This window comes from Cupressus sempervirens, chromosome 5, assembly GCF_028749045.1.
Source record: "Cupressus sempervirens isolate cs-2001-9-10 chromosome 5, ASM2874904v1, whole genome shotgun sequence".
NCBI lineage: Eukaryota > Viridiplantae > Streptophyta > Pinopsida > Cupressales > Cupressaceae > Cupressus > Cupressus sempervirens.
The window spans coordinates 831402210-831429938 of NC_143122.1; the positions used below are offsets into that span (position 1 = coordinate 831402210).

General features: G+C 34.0%; 1 pseudogene; it reads left to right on the forward strand.

The window, feature by feature from the left end:
* Positions 1–206: 206 nt before the first annotated feature.
* Positions 207–27729, forward strand: LOC149558462 (mitochondrial carnitine/acylcarnitine carrier-like protein pseudogene; annotated as a pseudogene).

Here is a 27729-nt window from a genome sequence, read left to right on the forward strand (position 1 = left end):
AAATACAGGCACCGAGAAGATGCAGTGGTTACTAGGGCGGGAAAGACAACGCTGAATAAAAAAATGCCCTCGTGCTAGATTCTGCTTCACTGAAGGGCAGGAAAAGAGCAGCGGGCATTGGTTTAGTGGGTAATATCCCACATTGATAGTGGGGATATGGTTTGCACTCTTTTTAAATAGGAATTCATAGATGTTAAATCGAATATATGTGGGCCGCTGGTGATGGAGGTTTGGCCGGTTGTCGGGCTTGGGCCGCCAGTGTTGAGGTTTGTTGTAAAATTTTTAATGGGCCGCATCAAAATATGAAGCTTGTAGATTTGTTCGGCCTCACTACCAAAAATAGGAAGTAATAGACCTGCAACAAAAGATAGTCTACTCTCCTGTGACAACAAATAAACCTCCAATATTGATAGATCTAAGGTGTCACTGCTCGGGTCTATTAAAAAAATTTCTTTGTCAGGTGCCCGACGGAAAAATAAATTTTCAAAAAATATGATGGAAAACTACAGAGAAAAATGATAGATCCAAAAATAAATTAAATCACAGATCTAAAAAAGACCATACCCATACTACAAATCAAGCCTCCGGGTTCTTATTTGCAAAAAAAATTTTCCTCACAGTCGACTTTGGGCCAAGGTAGGTGAGTTTATAGTCGATTTTTACCGATTCAGTATTCTAGACATAATGGCAAGGTCGGATCTAGCTCTAGACACTCCCAATTTCTACAGCACTCCAAATTCAAGCTCATGTGATAAAGCAATCAAGAGGGCTCAAATGACTATGTGATGAGAAAATCTCCAATTTTCTCTGATACCATGTAAGAATTTTCCTAAGGGAAAAATTCAACCAAGAACCAAGAACTCAAACACAAGCACACAGTAGACCAAAGTAGACATAGTATGATCAGAATGACAATGCATTCAATAACTTGATAAAAGAGTACATTAGGAGTGCTTTAATATAAAGGCCTCAAGAGAGCTTCTAGAATGCATAGAAGTTAGCACCATGAAGTGTCATACAACCAAGCACATGTCCACCAGATATGGATTATCCTCCATTAAGCATGGAATTAAGTGCAGTGATGAGAGGATAAGCCTACAAGGGTGTGACATGCAAAACAGTGTTGTAGACACCATGTGCTCAAATAGAGTTGCATACTCTTGTATTGTCAACATGACAACTCAAAAGGTGTGCAAAATCCCAAGTGTCTCACAAATAAAAATAATAAAACAATGCATTAACGTAGGTAAACTTAAGTAAATGTAAATTGTAAAGTGCGTATTTACACGAACACCCCCCCTTAAGTGCAAGTTAGGGGAATTCATTTAAGCTTACGATCTTGATGAAGATGCATAATGGGTCCTGACTACTAGGACATGTAAGGTACCCATGCACATAATGAAATGCAATCTCCCATAAATCAGGGAAAGAGGGAAAACCTCATGGGAAAAACCCTGCCCCCAAAAAGAGAGATAAGTAAGGATGCATCGATGGATGGACTAATCAAGACCCCCCCCATTACGACATACATCCAGTATATACATAAGAGAATGAAAGATGGAAGAGAGATAGAATATGCTCCCCCCCAAAAGAAGAATGCCAACAAGTGAAAGCTGCTCTGATGAAGAAGTTGGTCCAAGAATGCAAAATGGTTTTCCTCCCCTTAGGAAGAAACAATGCCAAAGGTATAGTCCTGAAGATGTATGGTGGCCAAGAAACCTGCTCAAGTCTCCCTGTACTGATGTTGAAGTTCACCCCTTCCAATTGTGCTGAAAAGAATGAATGCAGATTTGGCAAGGATGTTTGTTGAACTTGTTCCACTAAACCATCTATCTCCTCAACTAACAAAATGACCTCCAATAATTAATTTTCATAAGGATCCGAAATCATGCCAACCTAGGTAGATTGATTATGTAGAGAATGGACTTGAGGGTCAGAGTGAGCCCTCACAAAAATTGTAGAAGAATCATCATCAATGAGAAGATGTAAGTCCTCAAGTCTGTCTCCCAAGTCAAGTGAAGTTGGACCTGGAAGACAAGATGTACCATGCTAATATGGACCTTTCACTATGGCAAAGTAAGCATATGAACTGGATTGATGTGACCTCTCACTACAACTGTCAACAGAACCCCACATGTCAGATGTTGTTGAAGCACTATCACTTGTGTCACTATCAGTTTCCACTATGTATGATGTGTGGAGAGGAGTAGAGGACAAGCTAGGAGAACTTTCCTCAAAGTGAACATCCTTCTCCACAAAAATTTCATGAGTCTCAGGATCCATAAGTCTGTAAGCCTTCATATTGTCTGTGTAACCAATAAAGGTACAAGGCCTAGGTTCTGGTGCCTTGCAACTCCTGGAAGAAAGGTTTTCCCATGATGGACAACTAAAGACTCTAAGGTGACTTACAACCAGTTTTCTGCGGCACCATGCCTCAAAAGGAGTCTTGTCATCTAGGGCTGGTGTGTTCTGAAGATCAATCCCCTCAATTTTGCAAAATTTCTTAAGTCTTCTGTTAACATATCTATTCTCATTGTCCACCCTTAATACTTTGATGGATTTCCTTGACTTGTGTTCAACATGAGTCTTGTAGTCTTGTAACTTGTGAACTACTTCATTCATATGATGAAGGAAGAAGACCCAAGTGAATCTTGAAAAGTCATCAACAAATGTGAGTATGTAGCAGCCTTGGCTGACTGAAGTCACTGCAAATGGTCCTACTAATACCATGTGAACTAGCGAAGGAACAACTGGAGCTTAAGAAGACTTCCCTTTATCATACTTCTCCTTGAGATTCATATCCATTGAACAAGATGAACATTCTCCCTTAGAAAAGTTGATATTGGGTAAACCTTTGACCATGTGTTTTGAGCAAAGTTGCTAAAGGGAGCAGAAGTTAAGGTGACCAAACTGCTCATGACATAGGTTGTTTGAAGTAGAGTGAGTTAACAAGGCTTGAGAAGGACTCTTAGGAACAAAGTGGGAGAAGGAATAAAGCCTCTGGTCATAATTGACTTTCCCAAATGCTACCAATGAATCATCTTTGAGACTGCACACCATCACTGAATCGAGAAGGAACTCAATGTTATGACCATCTCCAAGGTGAGTGATTTGGTAAACTGATAGGAGATTAGAGCTTAGATTTGGAACATAGAGAACATCTTTGAATTCCCCATCTTCCATTTCTACATGTACTTTCCCTTAAACTTCCATCTTAGCATCATCTCCCACAAAGATGTGTGGTACTTTTGACTACTTCAATGAATAAAAGTCTTTCTTTGAAGAACCCATGTGATAAGAGGCACCTGAGTTAAGTATCCATTTTTAAGTAGAACTTGTGTTGGCCATAAGTGATTGACCTTTACCCTTTGAAGAGTTAGGAGTAGAATCCTTGGAAGTCCCTGGCACTTGAATCTTATTCTTCTTGAGTAGATTTTCTAACTCATCGATTCTTTTTGTTTTCCAATGGTGCTCATCATGATTTGGCTTTTTACAGTATGCACAAAAGATTTTTTCCTTCTTTTAATTACTTCCTTTCTTGTTTGAAGAAGAACCACCTTGTTGAGAGGAGTCATGTTGTGTCTCAGATTGTGTTTTCTACTTCCACTGCTTCTTCTTGTTGCTTTTTCCCCCTTGACTAGATTTGTGAGCATCACTAGCCACTAAGGCTTTGGTCTTAGATGACTTGAGAATTCTGAAATCCACCAAGTGACATTGTTCAACAATCAACATGTTTGCAAATCCATCAAAGGAAGGCTTCTGGTAAGTAGATCCCATGGTTAACCACCACTGGAAAATTTAGGAAATTCTACCTGATTTAAAAAAAAATAGCACCTAAATCAGATTTCGGATGTCCAAATTACGAGCTCACAAAGTGAAGCTACCAAACTGGAAAGCAATCTAGAAAGGGGTCTAGAGGAGAAACTGCGAGTCTAAATTTGACAGTCAAATGGCTGTCAATGCAATTGTAAAATTCCCTAGAATGACGTCCGGATGGGTGTCAAATTTAACACAACAAAATGATGATGTCAACAAAAAAGACAGTCCCCTGGTGACATGTTAGCTGACTAGATTTGTTCGTACTATACAAATAAGACATGTGGTAGTCTATATGATGATGTAGTAGTGACCGAGTTCCATGGGTGATGTGGCAGTCCTAATTGCTAACTGGGCGTACGAACCAGCTAACGGGTCAATGTGTGCAGATGACACTGGTCTACGTGGTAGAATATCACTTATTCCACATGGAGGGCTTGAGTGTTGTGTGGTAGCTCTGATGCAGGGATCCACATTGTTACCAAAAAAAAAAACCCATCGAGAAATGGTAAAGCGTAGGTGTTTTTAAAAAATATAGTGGAAAACTATGAACAGATGCCATTGCCCAGAATATGTTAAAAAAGTACGGCAGAATTAGGATATCCAGTGGCCAGGAAGAACAGTCATCATGTCAAAGATCCACCAAAAAATACAGGCACCGAGAAGATGCAGTGGTTACTAGGGTGGGAAAGACAACGCTGAATAAAAAAATGCCCTCGTGCCAGATTCTGCTTCACTGAAGGGCGGGAAAAGAGCAGCGGGCGTTGGTTTAGTGGGTAATATCCCACATTGATAGTGGGGATATGGTTTGCACTCTTTTTAAATAGGAATTCATAGATGTTAAATCGAATATATGTGGGCCACTGGTGATGGAGGTTTGGCCGGTCGTCGGGCTTGGGCCGCCAGTGTTGAGGTTTGTTGTGAAATTTTGAATGGGCCGCATCAAAATATGAAGCTTGTAGATTTGTTCGGCCTCACTACCAAAAATAGGAAGTAATAGACCTGCAACAAAAGATAGTCTACTCTCCTGTGACAACAAATAAACCTCCAATATTGATAGATCTAAGGTGTCACTACTCGGGTCTATTAAAAAAATTTCTTTGTCAGGTGCCCGACGGAAAAATAAATTTTCAAAAAATATGATGGAAAACTACAGAGAAAAATGATAGATCCAAAAATAAATTAAATCACAGATCTAAAAAAGACCATACCCATACTACAAATCAAGCCTCTGGGTTCTTATTTGCAAAAAAAATTTTCCTCACAGTCGACTTTGGGCTAAGGTAGGTGAGTTTATAGTAGATTTTTACCGATTCAGTATTCTAGACATAATGGCAAGGTCGGATCTAGCTCTAGACACTCCCAATTTCTACAGCACTCCAAATTCAAGCTCAGGTGATAAAGCAATCAAGAGGGCTCAAATGACTATGTGATGAGAAAATCTCCAATTTTCTCTGATACCATGTAAGAATTTTCCTAAGGGAAAAATTCAACCAAGAACCAAGAACTCAAACACAAGCACACAGTAGACCAAAGTAGACATAGTATGATCAGAATGACAATGCATTCAATAACTTGATACAAGAGTACATTAGGAGTGCTTTAATATAAAGGCCTCAAGAGAGCTTCTAGAATGCATAGAAGTTAGCACCATGAAGTGTCATACAACCAAGCACATGTCCACTAGATATGGATTATCCTCCATTAAGCATGGAATTAAGTGCAGTGATGAGAGGATAAGCCTACAAGGGTGTGACATGCAAAACAGTGTTGTAGACACCATGTGCTCAAATAGAGTTGTGTACTCTTATGTTGTCAACATGACAACTCAAAAGGTGTGCAAACTCCCAAGTGTCTCACAAATAAAAGTAAAAAATAATGCATTAACCTAAGTAAATTTAAGTAAGTGTAAATAGTAAAGTACATATTTACACCAACAAGGACACATGCAGATGTTTACTTTATCATTGATCTAATCGAAACATGTAACATTTATGATTTGACATATATCTATATATGTATATATATATATGTGTGTGTGTGTGTGTGTGTGTGTGTGTGTGTGTATACACACACACACACATGTACACATGTATGCATTGATCTTTCCACATACATACATTTGTTTATGATTCAATTTTTATTAAACACATGATTGGTTTGAAATTTATTCAACCGTTGAATATATGTTTCTAGTTCATGACCTTAGGATATGATCTATATGTATGTATTTCATTTATGATTAGAAATATGATATACACATACATTTCTAGTTTTATATTGTTCAATATACATGTATTTAGTTTATGGTTGGACGTGTACATAATTGGCTCAATTTATGAGAGAAATATGATATATCTAAATGTTTCTAGTTTATGATCAATGTGATATACATGGATTTAGTTTGTGGTTAGACATGTGTACATATACGATCGGTTCAATTTATTTAATTAAATATAAATGTGATATATTCATGTTTCTAGTTTATTGTCCATGTGAACATGTAAGTACTCAAATAAACTACTAAGAGTACAAAAATAAACTGCTAAACTTCTAGTTGATCAAATGAACATGTAAGTATTCAATGTTCTATATGTATATGAAATGGATATCAAATGAACATGTCAAGTATGTATGTATGTAATGTATGAATATATAAGTATATCATTTAACGAACACATGTAAGTATTCAATATAAGTATGCAAGTTATACATGTAAGCATGAACATTGTATGTACATGTATGAAAATAATTAAATTAACTATGAAATATGAAATATCTATTTGTAAGTTATACAAATATGAAATCAATCTTGACTATACACATATAATGGGTTCCAAGTGGTTCTATGCACTCTAAACACATATAATGAACATATACATGTGTACATGTTTGAATTGGAATAGATTAAATATGAAAGATATAAAATATCTCTAAGCAAGTTACAATAGAAATATGAGTATTAAACGTAGTAATAAATTCTAGAAATATGAAATATCTTAAACTCAAGTTTGACAAATAAGAAATAGATGTCCACTGATTCCACATGCTCATGGAGAACATTTAATATTCTCTGTTGTTCCTCAATATATAATCTCCAATTGTGACATCCACCTTTATGTTTAACTAGATGTAGAGAAATGGACATAGCAATAACATGCTGACTATATTGAAGCACTTTATTGTTAGTTCGTAATCAACAAAGTGAATTCAATGTTTCACTAATTATTGTTGCTTGAGATATGTTCCCTCTAAAACAACTAAACCTGCAAACAATACATTTCAAATAGATTTGAACACCATTTAAATATAAACACACTCGTAATTTAAATTCGTTAATTTAGTGCACATGTACCTATAGGGAATAACATTAAATCACTTTCTTCAGGTTCAATTAACTTCATCCTTTGAATAGTGTAGCGCAATAAATAGTAACTCACTCCTACATTTCTAAGCTCTGAAATTTCTTTGTGACTTTAGTATGCTTATATATAAATTTGTTATGTTTAAAATTTTAATTACCAAATTGAACTAGTCTAGATATATGGTTATAATCAAAAGAAATAAAAGAAATGCCATTAAAGTTTTCATCTTCATCAAGTGATTATTTGTATCCATAACAAAATGTGGCACCAAAGTCCATAGACCTACATATCCATAACCCTGATTGATGCACCCATTGTAATTCTTAGTAATGCAATAACAAAAAAAACATGAATAGTTTCTCATGTACTATGTCCAATTGCAATGATTGGTACTCATAATAGAATGTAAGGATTATGTTTTTTCTATCCTCTTGCAACCATGTATAGTTTTTCTATCCATACCTGAAGAAAAATATTTAATATTTATGTACAAAAACAAATTGGAGACAAAAAAATATATACTCATGCATGTGCCATGTGTGTATAACTTAAATTATATTTAAGAGAAAATATATATACATGCACCCATGTACATTTACTTGATATCTCCCAAAAGACTTTGTGTGGTACTATTTGACTCACTCTTGATGATGCACCAACCTCATTTGATCCAAAATGTGTCTTGTACCATTTGACAATGTCATGTGCATTATTTATATGAACTCCCTTATAATTCATTTCATACTTTCATAGAACATGTTTGATACAAGCTCCAACACTATCATGTTCACCTTTTCCATGTCTAGTTTCAAAGAAACTTCATACATGTGGTATGTTTTCATCACAATGATATTGACAAAGTGCATAAAATGGTCAAGATGATTTGAATTGTGTAGCACACCCATCTTACGAAACATAATGTTTATTGATACTTATTCCTCTTTCTTTGATATATGCAAAACAAATCTTGAAACAATGTTGTACATAATGAATATCGTGTGTTCTTTATCATCACTTATGTAGAACTAATATTCCTTTTTGATGAATTGTGCTTCAAATATGATTTGAATACCATAAAATTCTAAATATGCATGATGATAGCACACTTGTGCCATAATAGTAACCTGATATAAAAAATAGTAGTATGATTGAATAGCCTTTTGATTAAAAAATGAATAGTTTTCTGCAAAGTCAACAACTGATAAAATGGTTCCAAGCTAGAAGTTATCTCTAAGTGTTTGAAATTTTTGTGCTTGCCACTTTGCAAAATATGCATGATGAATATATGGTTGTATCAAACTTTTAAATTTGTCCATAAATGCTCCCATGGTAATCTCCTCTTCAACATATTCTAATAATTTTTATTCTTTCCTAGATTTAGTTTGATTCATTACATATTTATAACCCTTGAAAGTTATCATTTTTGTGACATCAATACCTTCATTATTCAAATGAAAAAGAGCCAAATTAGAATGCGTGTCACAATTACCCTAATGTAATTTATTTGACCAATAGGATCATCCATTTTTTCACAAAAAATTGATGAGATGAACTCACTTCATCTACTAGGAGGTGCATTTCCTAACCAAAAGTTTCTTCTATAAATTTATGATAAACTTGATAGTTGAGATCAAATTTAATATGACAACAACAATATCAAGTTTCAAGAACTTTGTTTCTCCTATTATAATATGGATTCAATCTTTCAAATAATGTTCGCCCAATCTTTATATCCAGATTTGAACTACAAAATGAGACATACATTTCATGTCGTGTTGTATCCAACCAATGTTTTGTATGATGTTCATAAAGGTTAGCTATAACCCTATGTGTAAGAACATCTCTAGTATTTGATAAATTATGAGTATTATCATTCCAAAATGATATTACCTATTGGATACAATTGTCTAATTGTGTGTTGTCTTTGATGGCACACAAATATCCTATCAGTTATTAGACAATGTCTATTGAGCTAAGTTGGTCAGCAAGGCAATTTTCTATGTCTACTGAGAATTTTGGGAAATTACTCTAAGCTCACTCAGGCGTTAAAGGAAAATGTGGCAGAAAGCAGTGTTAACTAAGATTTCATGGTTAACGAAGGAAAGTTAGTGTTTACCAAGTTCACTTAGTTTCCAAAGGATTTTGCAAGTTTTACAGTGTTAAGCAAGCTCCTGTTGGTTAACACAAGAAATCTTTTTAGGAATAGTGTTTACTGAGCAGGGTTTGCTAATGAAGGATTATGTTGATTTCAGAAATAAATTTTAATTGTTACAAGTATTGTTTCCATCTAACTAAGGTAATGATTATTGGTGATTGTAACTTTTAATTTAGCCAACTTGACAATTTGTAAGGTATATATGAAAGGTCAAGTTGATAATTCTAAATGCAATGAGAAAGTATGGAAGTGTATTGATTGTTTGGAAAAGGAAAGTGTGAGTGAATTTGAAGGATGGTCAGATATCCTTGAGGAGGAGCCAAGTTATATTTGATTAGGAAGGATCTAGAGAAGCATAATAGAGATCTATAATTAGCAATTTAGTTGCATCTCATTCAGGTCATTTCATTTTTACTTTCTTACCATTGTAGCAATCATTCCAAAATATCTTCACAGAATTGGTTTAACAGCCATTTGTAAATCCTCTAACAAGGTGACAAATCCATTGAATTGTCCTAAAGACCTTTTGCAAGGCCACTCCTAAAAAGGTGGTTAAATCCTCTAACAAAGTCACACCTAACAGTGTGTTTTGTAACCTTTAACTAGGCTGGCTCCTAATAGGGCTCACTTTAGAAAAGTGAAAATCAGTAGGTAGTTACTTGGTGGTTTTTCCCATATTGGATTTCCACGTTAAATCTAGTGTTTCATGTGTTCATGTTATTTCTTTTATGCTTGCATGTTAATCAATGTGAATGTTTAAGATCAGTTAAAGTTAGCATACACTACATTTACTGAGTTACAACATTTTATGTATGTTTATTGAGTGACAATAGTAATTTTTTTTATGAAAAATATAATGTATTTGTGGTTTTGTTTTTGTGGTAACTAATTCATCCCTCCTCTTAGTTACTCAATCTATATTTCCAACAATTGTATCAAAGCTTTTGGTGCTTGCAACAAAGGTTTCAAGGACCTAAGCCAAAGATTAGGAAGTCTTACAAGAGAAAAATCCCAAGGCTTAATAGAGATACCTTTTTAGCATGGTAGGGAATGATGAGACTTCATTTGGCTTTCACTGGTGATATAGGATATAAATACCTTGATGAAGAATATACTACTCCTTCTGGTACATTATCTATTAATGGCTTTGCTAATAAGAAGACTCAAACACCATGATTATAGACATTACACATGCTCTAAGCTATGAAGAATTTGATGATATCAAGGACTGCGAAAATTCCTTTGAAATGTGGAACGAGCTAAATGATATCTACAATGGTGATGACAATTTGAGGAGAGCCAAAGTAGAGATCCTAAGAGGATAGTTTGATCAGATGAGAATGAGAGAGGATGAAAACATTGCCAAATATGTTGAAAGGATCAAAACAAGTGTCAGTGCTATCAAAGCTTTTGGAGGAGGTATCAAGGAAGAAATAGTTGTAAGTAAAGTTCTTAGAACATTACTTTCTATTGATGCAATTAGATTGTCTGAAATTCAAGAAAGAAGATGTGAAGAAAATCATAAGATAACTTTGGATGCCATATTATGAAGATCGATAGCCTTTGAGCTAGATAAGTATGGCAATTATGTTCCAGCTTCCAAGAATATTGAATCAGCTTTTGAGGCCAAGATTTCACTTTAGGAAAAAGATAAGAAAATAAAGGACTGTTAGTTAGAAAGTGAAGAAGATTTAGAGGAAAGTTTTGTGAGTGATCTTGAAGTTGTTGAAGCTTTACTTGCATTGAAATATTCTAGAGGTAGAGAAAAATACAAAGGTAAAGTTCTCCTAATATATTTTTCATGTGAAGAAATTGGTCATATTCTAGCTAGGTGCCTAAACAAGAAAAACAAGGATGAGAAGAAAGGTCACAAGTGGAATGGCAAGGACTTCAAATCATTCAAGGACAAAGGTAAGAAAATGTGTTTTATGGCTAAGGACTCTAAAGATTTTGATAATAGTGAATATGAAATTGTTTACATTGCTATGAAAGATGAATATGATAATGATGAAGAAGATAAGATGGAATTTATCTTTCATGTGAGAAAAAATGGTACATGGATCATAGACAGTGGATGTTCACGTCATATGATTGGTGATAAAATAAAGTTTGAACACTTTGAAGACTATGATGGTGGTAGTGTAAGGTTTGGAAATAATGACCCTTGTTGCATAAAAGCAAGAGGTCTAATCTCATTAACTAAAGAACTTGTATGTGATAATGCCTATTCGATTGAAGGTCTAAAACATAATCTATTCAGTGTGGCATAGCTAACCAATATTGGATTCAAGCTATAATTCATGCATGGCAAGGCAAGACTGTTGGATGACAATGGAAATTTGATTGGATTAGGAAAACAAACAAAAGGTAACTTTTTTTATCTTTATCTTGGTGAGTGCTCATGTTTTATTACTCAAGTTGAAGAAAATTGGTTATGGCACAGAAGGTTCTATCATGTGAATTTTGATAACATGGTGAAAATAATCAAATTTAGGAAAGTAAGAGGCATTCCTAGTTTGAAGAAACCTGATGTTGGTCTATGCAAGAATTGTTAGATTGGTAAAATGGGAAAGACTAGCTTTAAAAGTAAAAACTATCAGTTTGAAGATATTTTAGAAATTGTGCATACTAATTTGTGTGGACCTATAGGAATTGAGAGCTATACTAGAGAAAAGTTCTTCATTCTTTTTGTTGATGACTACTCTAGAATGATGACTATTATGTATCTAAGGGAGAATTTAGAAGTATTTGAGAAGTTCAAATGGTATTTGGCCAAAGTAGAGAATGAAATAGGGAAAAGACTGAAATTCTTGAGATAAGACAGAGGTGGTGAATTCATCTCCCATGAACTAAGTAACTTTTTCTTTGAAAGAGGAATCAAAACATAGGTATCAGTTCCTTGAATTCCCAACTAGAATGGAATAGTTGAAAGAAGGACTAGATATATCATGGATTGTGCAAGGACACTAATGATTGAAAATAACATTATTATCAAATATTGGAAGGAAGCTATCAACACTACAGTTCATACCTTAAACTAAGTACAGTTGAAGAAGGACTCATTAAAAACCCCCTATGAGTTATGGTATGGTTATAAAGCTAATGTAAGTTACCTAAAAGTATTTGGAAGTAAATGTTACATCTTGAAAGAATCTAAAAATGGAAAATTTCATGTGAAAGGTGAAGAAGGTATATTTTTAGAACATTCTTGCAAGAGTAAGGCATATAGATGTTTGAATTTGTCTACTCACAAAATTATAAAAAGTGCACATCTAAAAGTTGATGAGTTTGCAAAAAGGAACCAGAAGATTATAGGAGATTTGTTTTCATTGAACCTGATACATTGCTACACACATCTATCAATTAGGAAAATTCTACTCCCAAGTCTTCCTGAGTCACCGAGTTGCAAGAAGTTCAAACTGAGTCACATGGAACTGAGTCATAGTTTGAAGCTACCGAGCCAATGCCTATCGAGTATAAAGGACTCAACATGTAGATAGAACAACAAGAGCTAGAAGCTGAAACTCAAAATGAAGACAGTCTAATTCATTCAATAGGAAAAGAACCTATATTGGCCAATTATGTCAGAAGACATCATGCACCAGATCAAATTATTGGAGATAAATGAGAAGGTACTATGACAAGAAGTAAGCTAAAAGGTACTTGTTTACTAGTTGATTTTGAACCTAGAAATGTTAAAGATGAATTAGAAAATAGGATTGAGGCAATGAATAAAGAGATAGAAAAAATAGAGAAGAACAAAACTTGGAGTCTCCTAGGCCTAAAGATAAAAATGTGATTGGAACAAAATGGGTATTTAGGAATAAGTTGAATGAAGATGGTAAAGTATCAAGAAACAAAGCTAGATTGGTGTGTAAAGGATATTTACAAGAAGAAGGCATATATTATGGTGAGACCTTTTCTCTTGTTGCAAGATTGGAAGGTATAAGGACCTTGCTTGCATATGAAACACATAAAGAATTTAAGGTATATTAGATGGATGTTAAATCTATATTTCTCAATGGTATTCTTGATGAAGAAGTCTACATTAAACAACCTGATGGTTTTGTTGATCTAGACAAAAGGGACAATTAAAATTCTTTAAAATAAATGAGAGAGGGGTTGAATCAATTATTCAAGGTCCAATAATGTCTAATCAAAAATTTATAATAAAATGAGAGTGAATCAAAAGTACTATCCTTTTTACTTTCTTATCATGCATGAAATTAATATTAAACAATCATGAAAAGTAAACATGCATCACACCATAACACAAAGGATTTTGATGACCCAGAAACCCTCCAGGAATAAGAAGGTAAAACTGGGGTGGGGATGATAACAACAAAATAATTGTACAATTGATTTCAACCACTTCTGATGGTCTTCCAGGTTAAAGGCCTACCTTATTAAAGGCTACAACACACTATTAAATGCGATCCTATTAAAGGATTTCTACACCCTGTTAGGAGCATGCCTTGTTAGAGGACTTAAGAACATTCAACTTAGAATGTCACCCTATTAAAATATTTACATAAAGCTATTAGGCTCACCCAAGTCCATGGGATTTATAGTCACCTTCTCAAAAGAATCTTTTATCCCTCTCTAAGGATCTCCTATACTTCTCCTAAGGGTCTCTTTATCCTTCTCCTGGGGATCTTCTATCCTTTTCTTGAGGCTTATCAACCTAGCTATTAAGCTAACCTAGCAATGTAAGATTTCAATATCTAATAAAATGGTAAGAGAGTATTAGAAAGGTTTTGACCTGAAAAAGATTGCAACCCTAACCTTGTAGATTTTATATCACTCTTCATTTTTTCTCTTTGCTTGGCTTTTCTCCCTTGCAGTGCTGCTAGGTTGTTCACCCTTCAAGATTTTTCTCCTTGAGCTCTTCCACTCATCATGTCAATGCACTCTTATGCTCACTTGATCAACTCAAAGTCATGATGCTTTTTCCTTACTCCTCACTATGTCCTCTTCTTGACACTCTGCTCTGTCCTTACTCCTCACTATATCCTCTTCTTGACACTTCACACTACCCTTCTCTTTGCATCTTCACATGACCATACTTATGACCAACTCCCACTTGCACTCTTTTGATCTCTAACCTGTAACTCTTTATAAAGAAGTTTTTTACTTAATTTCACGCTCAAATCTTATTTTGATCTGAGAAAATTATATTATTTTCCAGAAACTTCATGATAGATCCATCAAAATTCACCTTGAATTAGTTTACATGGTTCCCATGAAATGTAGTGACATCTACACCATCCTTATAATCCAAATAATTTATAAATTTCAACGTAACAAACTTATCATTACTGATCTGAAAAATCTTTGACTTAAAAAATAATGCAGCAACTTGACATAATTGGTTTACTGATGCTCAACACCTGAAGAAACTTTCTCAACATCCATTACCTTTTTCTATTACTCAACACCTGAATAATCACTCAGTTCCCACTAAATTTGAAATTGCTCAGCTTCAACTATAAATTTGTTCAACTCTAACAAGCTTGGTCGGCTCTCTCCAATGAACTTAGTTAGGCTTTACAAATGAATTAGTTAAACCTTACATATTTGATGTGTCTCAGTATGTCCATCCTCTTAGAGTATGTCATCAATACACTATTTCATCAATGTCTTAGCTAATCCTTATACTTCTTTACAACATCATAACTTCAACCTTTCTCTAGGTGCTCTAGTTACATCTTATTGATTGCCTACTCCTTTTCAATCAACCAATTGATAGTATTTGGATCACTTAAGAAATTGTCATTCTTGCAAGTAGCAAGTTTGACATCAATGAAAAAACAATGATTGAAAACATTCTTTACCAATTCTATTATTCTTCATTCATGACCCTTCCAATCATTTCCAACAATCTCCCTCTTTGGCATTGATGGCAGACCAAACTGGTCAATTGATTGAGCTGATCAACTTAGTTACCACCAAAATTATATACTTTTTGTATTTCCCTCTTTTGCTGATACAAATTGAATCCTTTGTTCTACTTCTCCCTCTTGACTATTGCATCCTTACTACTTGTCTCATACATCTCAATATCCTTACCTTTCATTGATCAGTTTCTCATAAATCTCCCTCTTTGACATAAATGCCAAAGATGTAGCATATTCAAAATGGTAAATATAAGCTTTGCATCTTCATTGTTTCTCCCTCTGTCACCATGCTTGTGACTGATCTAAAATTTATGTTCTTGTTGTCATCCTCTGTATCATTCTTCTGATATTTCAATGATCTATTCCTATTGATGCAGGGCAGTTTTTTGTTGTTGCTTGAGACTGCTTGAGTTAGGGGCATTAACCCTAACTTGCCTCTAAGATATTCATAAGTATCCTTGGGAAATGGTTTGGTGAAGATATTTTCATTTTGTTCCTTTGTGTGAATGTACTCCATCTTCACTTTTTTGTCTTCTACCAATTCTCTAACATAGTGATACTTGATTGCAATATGCTTGATTTTTGCACGCATTACAGAATTCTTGGATATGTTTATAGCACTTGTATTATCACAATATAGTATTACAGGTTCGGTTACCTCTTCTTTCATTCCTTTCAATAGATGTTTAAGACATACAATGTTTGTGCAATTGACTGCTGCTGCCACATATTCTGCTTTTGTAGTGGACTAAGATGGACATTTTTTTTCTTGCTAGTCCAAATAACTAGCCTTTTACCTAAGAATAATGCTTCTCCACTTGTGCTTTTCCTATAATAAATGTTGTCTCCCCAATCTACGTCTATGTATGCATTGAGCTCAAACTTTTCATTCTTTTTGTAATATAGGCCAAAATCATCAGTTCCTTTGAGATACCTCATTATCTTTTTTACTCCCATGAGATGATTTTCTTTAGGATTAGCAAAGAATCTAGCCACTATTTCAACAGCTAATGCTATGTCTGGTCTGCTATGTACAACATATTGTAGATTTCCAATCATAGATCTATACATTGTTTGATTGACTTCAGCTGATTCATCATCTTTGCATGGCTTACATCCTATTGTTATTGGTGTGCTTATAGGTTTGGAGTATTCCAATCCAAACATCCTAAGTATCTCTTTGATATACTTTGACTGTGTCATGAAAATACCATGTTTTAGTTGATTTACTTGTAATCCAACAAAGAACTTGATTTGTCCAAACATAGACATTTCAAACTCATGTTTCATTTTGTCAACAAAACTTTTGCAAAGCACTTCCTTTCCTCCAAAAACTATATCATCTACAAATATTTTAGATACAAGGATATCCTTACCTTCTTCTGATTTGATGTATATGTTATCTATTATCATCAGTTCTTTCAAATCCTATTTTCTGTTGATACTTGTGAAGTCTCTCATACCAAGCTCTAGGTGCTTGCTTTAATCCATATAGAGCCTTGTGTAATTTTCATACTTTTTTTTTGTTATTTTCATCAAAAAATCCTTCTAATTTCTCTATGTAGACTTCCTCTTCAAGTATACCATTCAGAAATGTGGGCTTAACATCCATTCAATAGACTTTAAATCCTTTGAAGGCTGCATATGTTAGTAAAGTCCTTACTCCTTCCATTTTGGCAACTGGAGCAAAAGTTTCTCCATAGTCTAATCCTTCTTCTTGTGCATACCCTTTATAGACCAGTCTTGCCTTATTCCTTGTGATTTCACCATTCTCATCTAACTTTTTTCTTAACATCAACTTGGTTCCAATTACATTCTTGTCAGCTAGTCTCGAGACTAAGGTCCATGTTTTGTTCTTTTCAATTTATTCTATTTCTTCTTTCATAGCATTATACCAGTCATCATCTTTTATGGCTTTACTTACTATTTTTGGTTCCATTTTGCTAAGCAGACATGTCTTACTTCTGAGTCTATTCCTTGTCATTGGTCCTGCCTCTTTGTTTCCAATAATTTGATCTACAGGATGATGTCTTCTTACATACTTTGCCAGTACTGGTTCTTTCCTTGTTAGCATGTTGTCTCTTTTAGAATTTGAATCCTCATGCATATTTTCATTAGGTATTTGTTCATTTCCTTCATGTTGGCCATTCCACTAGTATAAAAATAGCAATATGTGACTAAACAAACCTCTAAAATATGTATATATGTGACTAACATTAGTCATGTGACTAATAGTAGTTAATATCCAATCATTTATAACTCTACTTAATTTACTACTAAGCAATTTTAGTCATGTATTTGATCACTGATGATGAGCATGGATTTAGTAGTATAATTAGTAGTATATTTAATCATGTGGCTCGTCACATGCTTATTAGTATATTTAATCACATATTTAGATGTATATTTGATAGCTGGTTTAGTCACATATTTACTAGTATATTTATTCATATATTTGGTAACATATTTAGCATATTTAGTCAAATGTTTAGTGGCATATTTAGTAGCATATCTAGTAGTTTATTTTTCAAATATTTAGTAGCATATTTAATAGTGTATTTAGTCATAAGAGGGCACGATGGAATCAAACCACCATCCATCTGCTTGTAAAGCAGGTGCTTTTCCATTGAGCTAGCACCCTTCAAAAAATGATCATATATAGTGTTGTTTTCTACACCCTCTTGGTTCTTATCTGTTGATTTTATCCCAATCATTTCTTTAGTGATTTATATCTAGTTTCTATATATAATTAGTGTAAGCTACTGCAAAAAATCAAAAGAACTCAAGAATTAGACGTATCTCTTTTCACTCTTCTTGCATCAATAATCATAAAAATCACAAGGAGTTGGAATATTTTGTATGATCCATCATAGTTAATATTTATAATCCTCTCCATCTACTTGGAATAGAAACAACTAACATCATTCCAAGAATTAGAAGTTGGAAAGGAACAACTCGGGAAGTATCTGTTGAGACTAGTGAAGAGAAGTAAAACCCAATATTTACTACAGATGCTTCTTTATTCTAGTATAGAAATGGGGGATGGGAGGAATAGACTAATGAAGTACCCATTTACTCCCTTTTTTTCATGGTATGTGAAATAGAGGATTTTGTGATTCTTCCACATATCTAACCATATAAATTATTTCTTCTATGAGTAGTAATACTCAATTTGATAGGGGAAAAAATAAGGGGATTTAGAGAATGAAAAAGCTATGATGTACTCATACCATGAGATTAAATAATTATGATGTCTATCAAAGAAATGGGGATGGATGATTATGACAAAGATCACATGCCACTCTTAACAAAACTTGGATCAGAGCTGTTAATATTAGTTCAATTAAGAAGTGAATGAAAGAAACCAATGCAATTTTTTTCTAAACAAAAAATTTGTTCAAATCTGCACTACAGATAAAAAATAAAAATTGTTGCAAATTTAGGGAGCTAAATTAATACAAAGAGACTACCATTTTTAAGAGATAGGATTACCTCAAAATCCAATAATGTTGGCCCACTATCAAACATGATATTACCATTAAGAAGATTAGGTAGGTTGCTGGTAACTACAAATGCATTCTCCACTTTCTTGTACCTTGTAGGTAAATAAACAAAAATCATTAACTAGCGCCCACACAATCACTAATCAAATTAAAATCCTAAAAAATGATTAAAAAAAAAGAACAAATAATAGAGATAAATATTCTGCAAGGAAATCACCTTGTCTAGATAACATAAAGATTCATCACCATTATATATGTTGTGATTACCATCAAAAACAACACTTGGAGAGCTAGTGTAAATAAGTTTCTTGACTGTGCATTGAAGGCATGCACTTACTACATTCTTTGTACCTAAATACCAACAAATTTAATCTCTTCTGATGCTTCTATACTTTAAAAGTTGAGAAAAATAGCATGTGCATCTTTCACGGGTTGAAAATGTGGACAATAATTAATGTAATTTTTCCAACAACCAACCTTGAATGGTGACACTATAATGCAGATCAAAATTGTTGATGGATGGATTCGGGGCAACCATATGGAACACAATAGATGCCGCTTCAAACATGCAAGGGGCAGTAAGAAAGTAGTAAGTAATTAATCATCTTTTAATGATATAAAAGGGTACATATTTTTGCTAAGAAAAATCAAGATATGTCATCAGACATATAGTCAATGAATTATGAGGAAAAGAAGAAGGAAAAGTGATGGCACACAATATTTTTAACTCTTTTTGTTGGTAAGACTATTACAAGGCCATGAGAAAAGCTTCTTACCATGTTCCAACAAAATCAATCACTTGTTGCAATACCTAATAAGTCGGTGCTACATTGGCCAATACATTCAACACCTTATGAGGATATCCAGAACAAAATTTAGTAAAGAAAAATATTTAACTGCATAAGAAAATTCAACACACAAAGTTTATCACTCTTCTTTACAAGACCATGAAAAATTCTTCTCGCCATATTCCAACAAAACCAGGCATTTTCTACAACAATTTGGGTGCTACATTGGCAATGTTTTCATTGTGAATAGAAGCCCATGCATTGGCTTTATTACAAATATATGGAAGGTAAAATTTCCTAATATTCATAATCATATCCATGCATACACTTATGTTTGCAGAAAAAACATTGTTGTGGAAATGTGTGTACTAAGAGTCATAAATTAAGGAAGCTATGAATTTTAATGTTGAAAAATTGGCAAAAGCATGAGGGCATTTGGTCTAGTGGCATGATTCTCACTTCGGGTAAGAGAGGCCTCGATTTTGATCCTCGGAATGCCCCAAATTTTCTCAAACAACTTTTTTTTAATAGTGCTAAATTTTAGATCTAGCAAGTATGCCATCAACATTATTCAAGTCTATGTTTCATTTTTTATATTCTAATCTGCCAGCTATTCCAAGATCTTGCATTTTTCTTCAAATTTGAAAACTAATTTCTATTGATCATAATTTTATAGCCCTTTTCTTGTCAATTTTTTTGTACCAAAATCATTTTGTAGCACTTACTTTCAAGAGATTGCAATTCAACTTTTTTCCCCTTGAACCCCTATTTCGCTCCAGTTAAATTAAATAAAAATTAGAAATTGAGTTTCTAGATAAAATACCTTTACATTCAAAAGTGAACCATTTTGTTGTAATAGCCAAAGGTATGAAGCGCGCTTTACATGTTTTTCTAATGGCATTGTTCATGTTTACGTCAACTATATAGTTTATTTCTGCAATACAATCACATCTCATGATTTTATCGAAAACTTGGCAATCAAACTTCATTATATCTTTTGAATTAGATTAGTGAGGTCACCGAAAAATGTGATGAAATATACAAGTTAGTAAATTAATTAACCTAACCATCACTTTGTACCCACTACCATAGTTTTCACCTGGCAGGCATATTCTTTATCTATAGGAGAAAAGAACAAGCTTAATTATGTTAGCTATTGCCTAAAATGTTGTTGAGAATGGAGCTGCTTTAAGTGTAGCAAATAATTGTAAGCAAATAACTAGGACCACATGGAAAAACATAGTTGGGGCGTCAAAATGGGTTATGCTAGAAAAATAGGATAAAGAAAACCTTTAAAAGCATAATAGAATTATGAAGCCTCTACTAATAACAATCAAGTATCAAAGCCAAGTTTTGATTCTGGGACCTATGGGTTATGAGCCCATCATGCTTCTACTATGCCACACTAACATTTTGGGTTAATATTAAATTTTATTTCAAAGCTCATAGTTCTTTACCAAGGAATTTTTTCCTTCACATTATTTAGGTCGTCAATTCTCTTACTTCATTTTAAGAGATTGAAATCAAAAATTGTATTTTCGAGGACTTGTTTTGTCCATGTGAAATTTTTTCCCATTCATTTACTTTTTTAGTTTCCTGAAGCATTTTCGTTCCATTTGTTTAACTTTTCTCCATGTGCTTAAATGTAATCAATCTTTGTGAATAAGATATAACAATATATTGGTCTTCTCCTATTTGATCTAAGAGGGACACACTTCATTGGCTCCTCTTGTAGAGGTCCCCCAAACACATCAGCTTTGTTTAGTAGCATGTGGAAGGCTAGGAAACTAGCTTCAATTAACTTGTCTAGGTTTGAGCTATTTTTTTAGTAGTGGGCTTAACTTTGCTACTTTATCAATCTACCAGTATTAGTTGATCCAATTCAATGGAAATCTTCTAGCTGTTAATAGGGGAAAAAGCTTATTCAGAATTGCCCCTCACTACATAAGTTGTTAATAGGGTGGTCCAAGACTTATTCAAAATCACCCCTCACTACATGGAAACTTCTCCATGCAAAACTTCCAATTAAGAAATGGCTTAAATTCCTATAACCACCCTCCTCTTCCCCATTCTATGTTTAGGATAAGTCCAACCAGCAATTTTGCTAGTTTTACTCACATGTTGCATTGCTACAACCCTTCCTCATGACCATGTTTCCTACCATCTTCCATTTTCCTAGGTCCTAAAAAGTAATTCCAAAATTTTTGATTTCCCACTATGAGATCACCAATTACTTTCAAAATTTTATCGCTAACCACATTCGGAAGTTCTATTGTAATGCTCCCCTCTCTTTAACCTTTCTTCCCCTACAAATTAAAGTCCAATTGGTTTGTGCTAATTTAGCTCTCCAAATGACTAATATGGTCTCTATTATCAAGAAGCAACTCATGGCCTATGAGGACCTCCTCAACTGGCAAGTAATCCTAAAGTCAATTGTTTATTTCCTACTGGTAGCTCTTTCGTCTACATTGAGTGTAATCTTGACCATCCTACAGATCAACTCACTTCCTTTCTACCTTTTGGCTTTAGCTTTTTTATTTTAGCCATATTTTGCCTTTCAAAATTTTATTTTTTGGCTGCCAAACCATTTAGGAAGGGGAAGTCATTTCCTACATGGATAGGGAATGGTTCACACAAAATTAGCTTTGATCATATAAATGCTGCTAATAAAATTGGTTCACTAGATTTACGAGCACTTAAAAAATGGATTCTGGAATGGACATTCACTTCTACAAGATTTACACCAGCATCAGGTGTTAGAAGAGAGTCTAGAGGGAGCTCTTTGCTTCCTCCTTGCACAATCATGCCTGCCTACCCTAGCCTTAGGCATTCCCCAATGAGCTTTCATAGATTTTACATATGTCCTTTCAAGTGATTGATGATGGCATTGATGGTTCCTCCCTTTTAGGCCCTTATGGAGATATTTGATTGAAGTTTCATTCAATCCTTCCAATCTTCATCAGCCCTTGCAGTTTGAGGATTTTGTTCCTTTCACATGGCTAGTTGTATTGTATTGCTTTATTTTCTTTTGAGCATTTTAATTCTTTTATATTGTTTTCATAGAGTGCACTCTTGTTAGAACTTTGTACTGTACACTGACATAACCTCCAAGCCCATTTACCTACTTTGGGGCAGTCACATACATTATTATACTACCTTATGCCACTGAATTTGGGAATCAAACTTAATATATGCACCATAAAAGTATGATGGAAACCACACATGAATTAGCCCCCAAATTTTTCATATCTGTTGTTGGATAGAGACTAGAGTTTTATCACTCATAACAAAAGAACACAAAATTCTAAAGTAGAGCTCTTCATAGATATCATGTAATGATGTAAATGTGTTTCTTCAATAAAAATCCCTTGGAATCCTTGGGGGTTCCTTGTTTGCAATCCAACTGGATAGAACATGAGATTGGGAGAACTAAGCAATCTCCCCCATAGGGAGATCCCATAATAATAAAAATTGAGTGACCATAACATGACTAATTTTGTGCATCTCACTTTTTTATGCATGCATGGTCTATACTTATATGATTTTTGATTAAGAAGGTTTTGACACCCTAGGCCACAAGTGCAAAAAAATATACAGCCACAAAAAGAGACTTGGTTGCAAAAGAAATGTGCCAAGCTTTGCAAGTTATTGACACCCATGTAAAAGCCACTCCTACATGAAAATGAGCATTTCTAGCATGTGGAAAATGTAATCTTCTTTCATATTTTGTGGGTTTTGAATCATTTCATTGGATGAAGAATTCAAGCACTTTTTTGTTGAATAATGTGTTTTAGTTTACAAGAGTGTTGATTAGATATTTGTTTGCCTCTAAAACTTGTACAGGGAAAGGTTGTTATTCTGCCTTAAATGTTTCTCTTTGCCCACTAGTCTCCGTTAGCTTTGATTTGAAACTATTTAATAAGTTTGGTTGTCTTAGTCTATAGTATATTTTGATACTAAAAACATTCTATATATGATTTGAGCAACCTACTATTTTTATACATTATCTTGATGATTTTTTAGTAATGTGCTCTATTTGTTTTCTATAAATATAGATTATCACCTTATATATTGTGGGGCTTGCATAGGGTTTTAGTTCTCTATTTATAGGCTTCCTTTATTATAAATATGTCTCTTCTATCAAAAAAAACCAAATTCATGATTCATGACTTTATTTGAAATCAAGACAAGCTATTTTTTTATTAACCTCTGCTTGCATCCTAGCAATCCTCCATTGAAATAGGATTCGTCTTCAATTATCTTATCCTTCAATTTTTAAATTCAACATAATTATCAACAACCCTCTACTTAGAGTTTTCCTCACCAATGCCACAATTTTTTTCATTTGCTAATTTATATTCTTCTTCATAGTAAATGTTCTCTCCATTCTTCAGCTTAGCTATTGTCATCTGTCACTTGACATGTTTGTCTATACAACTCAATGATGTGTTGTTTGATCAAAATGTTATGTAATCATTCACCTAAAATTATATCTTTTTTTAACTACAAGTAATGTGGACCATAGTTGTGTACTTCTGAACAAGTACATACAACCAAATTTATTTACTTACATTCTCCATCATAATTGCCAAGCTATGTTACCACTGCACTGCAGCAATGCTCTGAACTTCTTTGTTCAATATTTGTTGGTTTTGGTTTTTGAAATGAACAATAATTTCTTTGAATTTTTTTCTTTAATGATTCTTCTCTTCTTTGATGACAAAATGATGGGTTGACATCGACAACTTTTTTGTGTTACACAACATTGTGCCCTGCACACATGCCTTGTTGTAGACAAGAACCATTCCAATTTTCTTTTTCTCCCTTTAGGTTAGGTTGAGTTTGTCACTCCATGTTTTGAATGGAAGAGAATAGCAAGAATAAGGGGTCGTCAGAATGCTCTTGAAATCCATAGGTCAATGATGCATGTAAGCTTGAAAGTTGTTCCAAGACCAACAAAGAAGTTTGTAGGATGAAGAAGAGCATTCAAGACAAAGTAGTTTGGGAATATGAACAATCAGAGTCAATCAAAGGTTGAACATTGTTGAGTATAAGAGATATTACTTGAGATGCAAAGACTTCTTTATGCTGATGAAGAAGTGGAGTTGAAAGATAGAAAAAGTAAGAAAAAAATTCACTGAGTCATCTAGATTAGGCATAGATAGATATTTTCATCATTTTGATGTCAAGAGTCATTGAGATTTTCATCTTTATTTTTCTCTTTCACCATCTATTCTTTCTTTGATCCTTCAAGTTGAGAAGCTTTGCCTTTTTCTCAATCTGGTTCTTCATCTGAATGTGATTCTAAGTCTTCCATGAGGTCATAGGTGAACTTGACTCTATCCCTTTGTAACCTATGTTCCTCCCTTTTTACCCACCTCCTTGTGTATTCCAACTCTCTATGATATGCTGTCATCTCTAACAAATTTTTGAGACCAATTAATAGAGGACAAATTTGTATCTTATCACTCTATCACAATCCATATCTTGAATAATGTCCCCATCATCTTGCACCTAATTGGGAACTAGGAATAGTTAATAAAATCAGAAGTCCATTTAAAGAACCTTGACCATTAGAAAAGATGGATCCAGTTGCATGGGGGTTAGAAAAATGATTGTAGTAAATGAAATCATTCATCATGATTTTCATTTATAGCTGAAGGGAAGACAATTTTTCAGCAGTTCATTATCACTCTCTTTTATAACTCAAGGGAAGAGTGATCTTCAATATTTCAAGTTGTTTTGGAAATGGTACTGACTTCAGGAATCATTTTGTTAGTGATCCTTTGGCACCTAACTAGCATGAAATTCTCCTACTTACTCTTCACCAACATGAATCTTGTTTCATTTATTAAGAACATAGTTCACTTTTTGTACTTGGTATTTGATTATGGTGTCATACTCTTGAAATTCATCTTAAGTATGTTGATTTCAAAAAGTAACTTGTTTATATATATTTTTAACTTTTATTTGGAGTTGTAGTTTGTGTGAGACCAAAATATCTATTGATATTCATTTCAGAATGCTTTTTTTACCACCTCTAAAAGGATGGAGTTGACATTATAATGTTCTAGTAGGATGGGTACTGGTTTTGTATGGAATGTAATTAGAATAGCAAGAATTATTCTTTTCTGTAAAATCTAAATTTTCCAAGATTTTTTCAACTAATATGAATTAGGACAGTATGGGTTTAATTTATCTTGTTGTTGAAAAAATCTCAGCATTAGATATGTTTGCACAGTTGTTCATTTAATTACTTATGATGGCAATGCCCAAAAATACTTTGTGTCATCCATAGTTGGATTATTTAGAAATATTCTTTTATTGTTTGGTAGTCAAAATGTGTCTAGTATCCCGATGATATCAATAATTGATTCTATTTTGTATGAAAAGGTATATGGCTGGTTATTTACATACACTCAATTTTTAATAACTAAACTATATATTTTATTGTTTAGGAAGTTTCATTTGAGCACACGGTGTATATTAATATTCCTTATAGTTGAGGTGTATTTATTTTAAGAGTTGGAATTTCTCAGAAAAAGGTCTTGTTGAAACAGAGTTTGGAAGGTCGTGGTCATGTGCTATCTAGCACTTTGACACATTAGATGTTGCATGAGAAAAAAATGCATGTTTATGTTTTTCTTGGTAAGATTGGGGTCTCTATAGGCATTGGGAACTTGTTAAGTTTGAAGCCCCCATTTTTATTCCATTCAAGAGTATGAGTTATATAGGTTGGCTTATGATTGTGCGAGAAAGAAAAATTTCATTCCTATAGATTATGTTGCATCGTAACTGTTGATATAGATAAAGTAACTGGCTTTAAAGTTATTCAATATATAGTTAAATTTGCAGAGTCAGCCAGTACCTCCTCCAAGCCAATCTCCATGCTATCCTGGGGCCATGGATGTTGTCCAATAGACAATTATAGTAGAGGGCCCCCAAGGCCTATACAAAGGAATGAGAGCTCCATTAGCGATAGTGGCAACACTGAATGTAGTTCTCTTTACTGCAAGAGGGTAGATGGAAGCCTTAGTTAGAAAAACACCTATGGTTCTCCTTTTTATGGAACAACAGATAATTTGTGGAGGAGGGGCAGGCATTTTTGTGTCAATGCTAGCATGCCCAAATGATCTAGTGATGTATAGATTGCAAGCTCAAAGTGCCCTTGCCACTGGAGAAGCTATTGTAGTTACCACTACTGGGACAACAACAGGCAAGTTTTTTTTTTTTCTTTTCCTAATTTTTTCATTTAGTAATTTCTGTGTACACTTCTAAGTTTCCAGCTTCGAGGTTAACTCTAGCTCAATTGGCTACATTTTTAGAATTAGCAATCATGGATTACAGAGACTGGTGTTGTTGTATTGTGATGTGATTAGTGTAAACTTCACCATTCTTGATAATAAATAATGAAGTACATCAGTAGGCTTTAAGCATTGAGCTAAACTGTTGAGGTTTTCTTTATACAATGGGAAATAGATCTACATTGTTGAGCATCCAGCATGGTGCATAGAAATATTGAGATTTCTTTCAAAGTTCAAATACATTAGAATCAACCTCCCATTACATGGAATCATGGATTAAACCTTAACAGTTCAGTGTAATTCATTTGTACATCATTTGAGCCCTGTTGATGCACCCGATAATATATTATTGGTAAATCAATTGTTTTCCCTTAAAAATAAGCATATAATATTTATATTGAGGCCTTCCAAATTCCTATAAAATAGGTGCATCCACAGTAGTAGCAGCTTCCATTAAATACAATGGACCAATCAGGGTAGCCACACATGTTTTAAAGTCGGAGAGATTTTAGGACTATTTAAGGGTCTAACTCCTACTTTAGAATGAGAAGTGCCTAGAAATACAGTTATTTTTGGTGTCTATGGGGGAATAAAGCAGTATTTGGTTAGAGGACGAGATACTTCTGGATTGAGCCAAAGTGCTCTCCTTACATCAGGTGGACTTGTTGGTCATGCTTTCTGGATGGCTGTATATCCAACTAATGTTGTGAAGAGTGTTATGCAGGTTGATAATTACCACTAGCCAAAGTACTCTGGTTCAATTGATGCATTTAAGAAAATTGATGCTTCTGAAGGAATCAAAGGTTTGTACAATGGCTTTGGGCTTGCCATGGCTAGAAGTGTTCCTGTTAATGCTGCATGTTTCCTTGCCTATGAGGTTACAAGGTCAAGTTGTGGATGA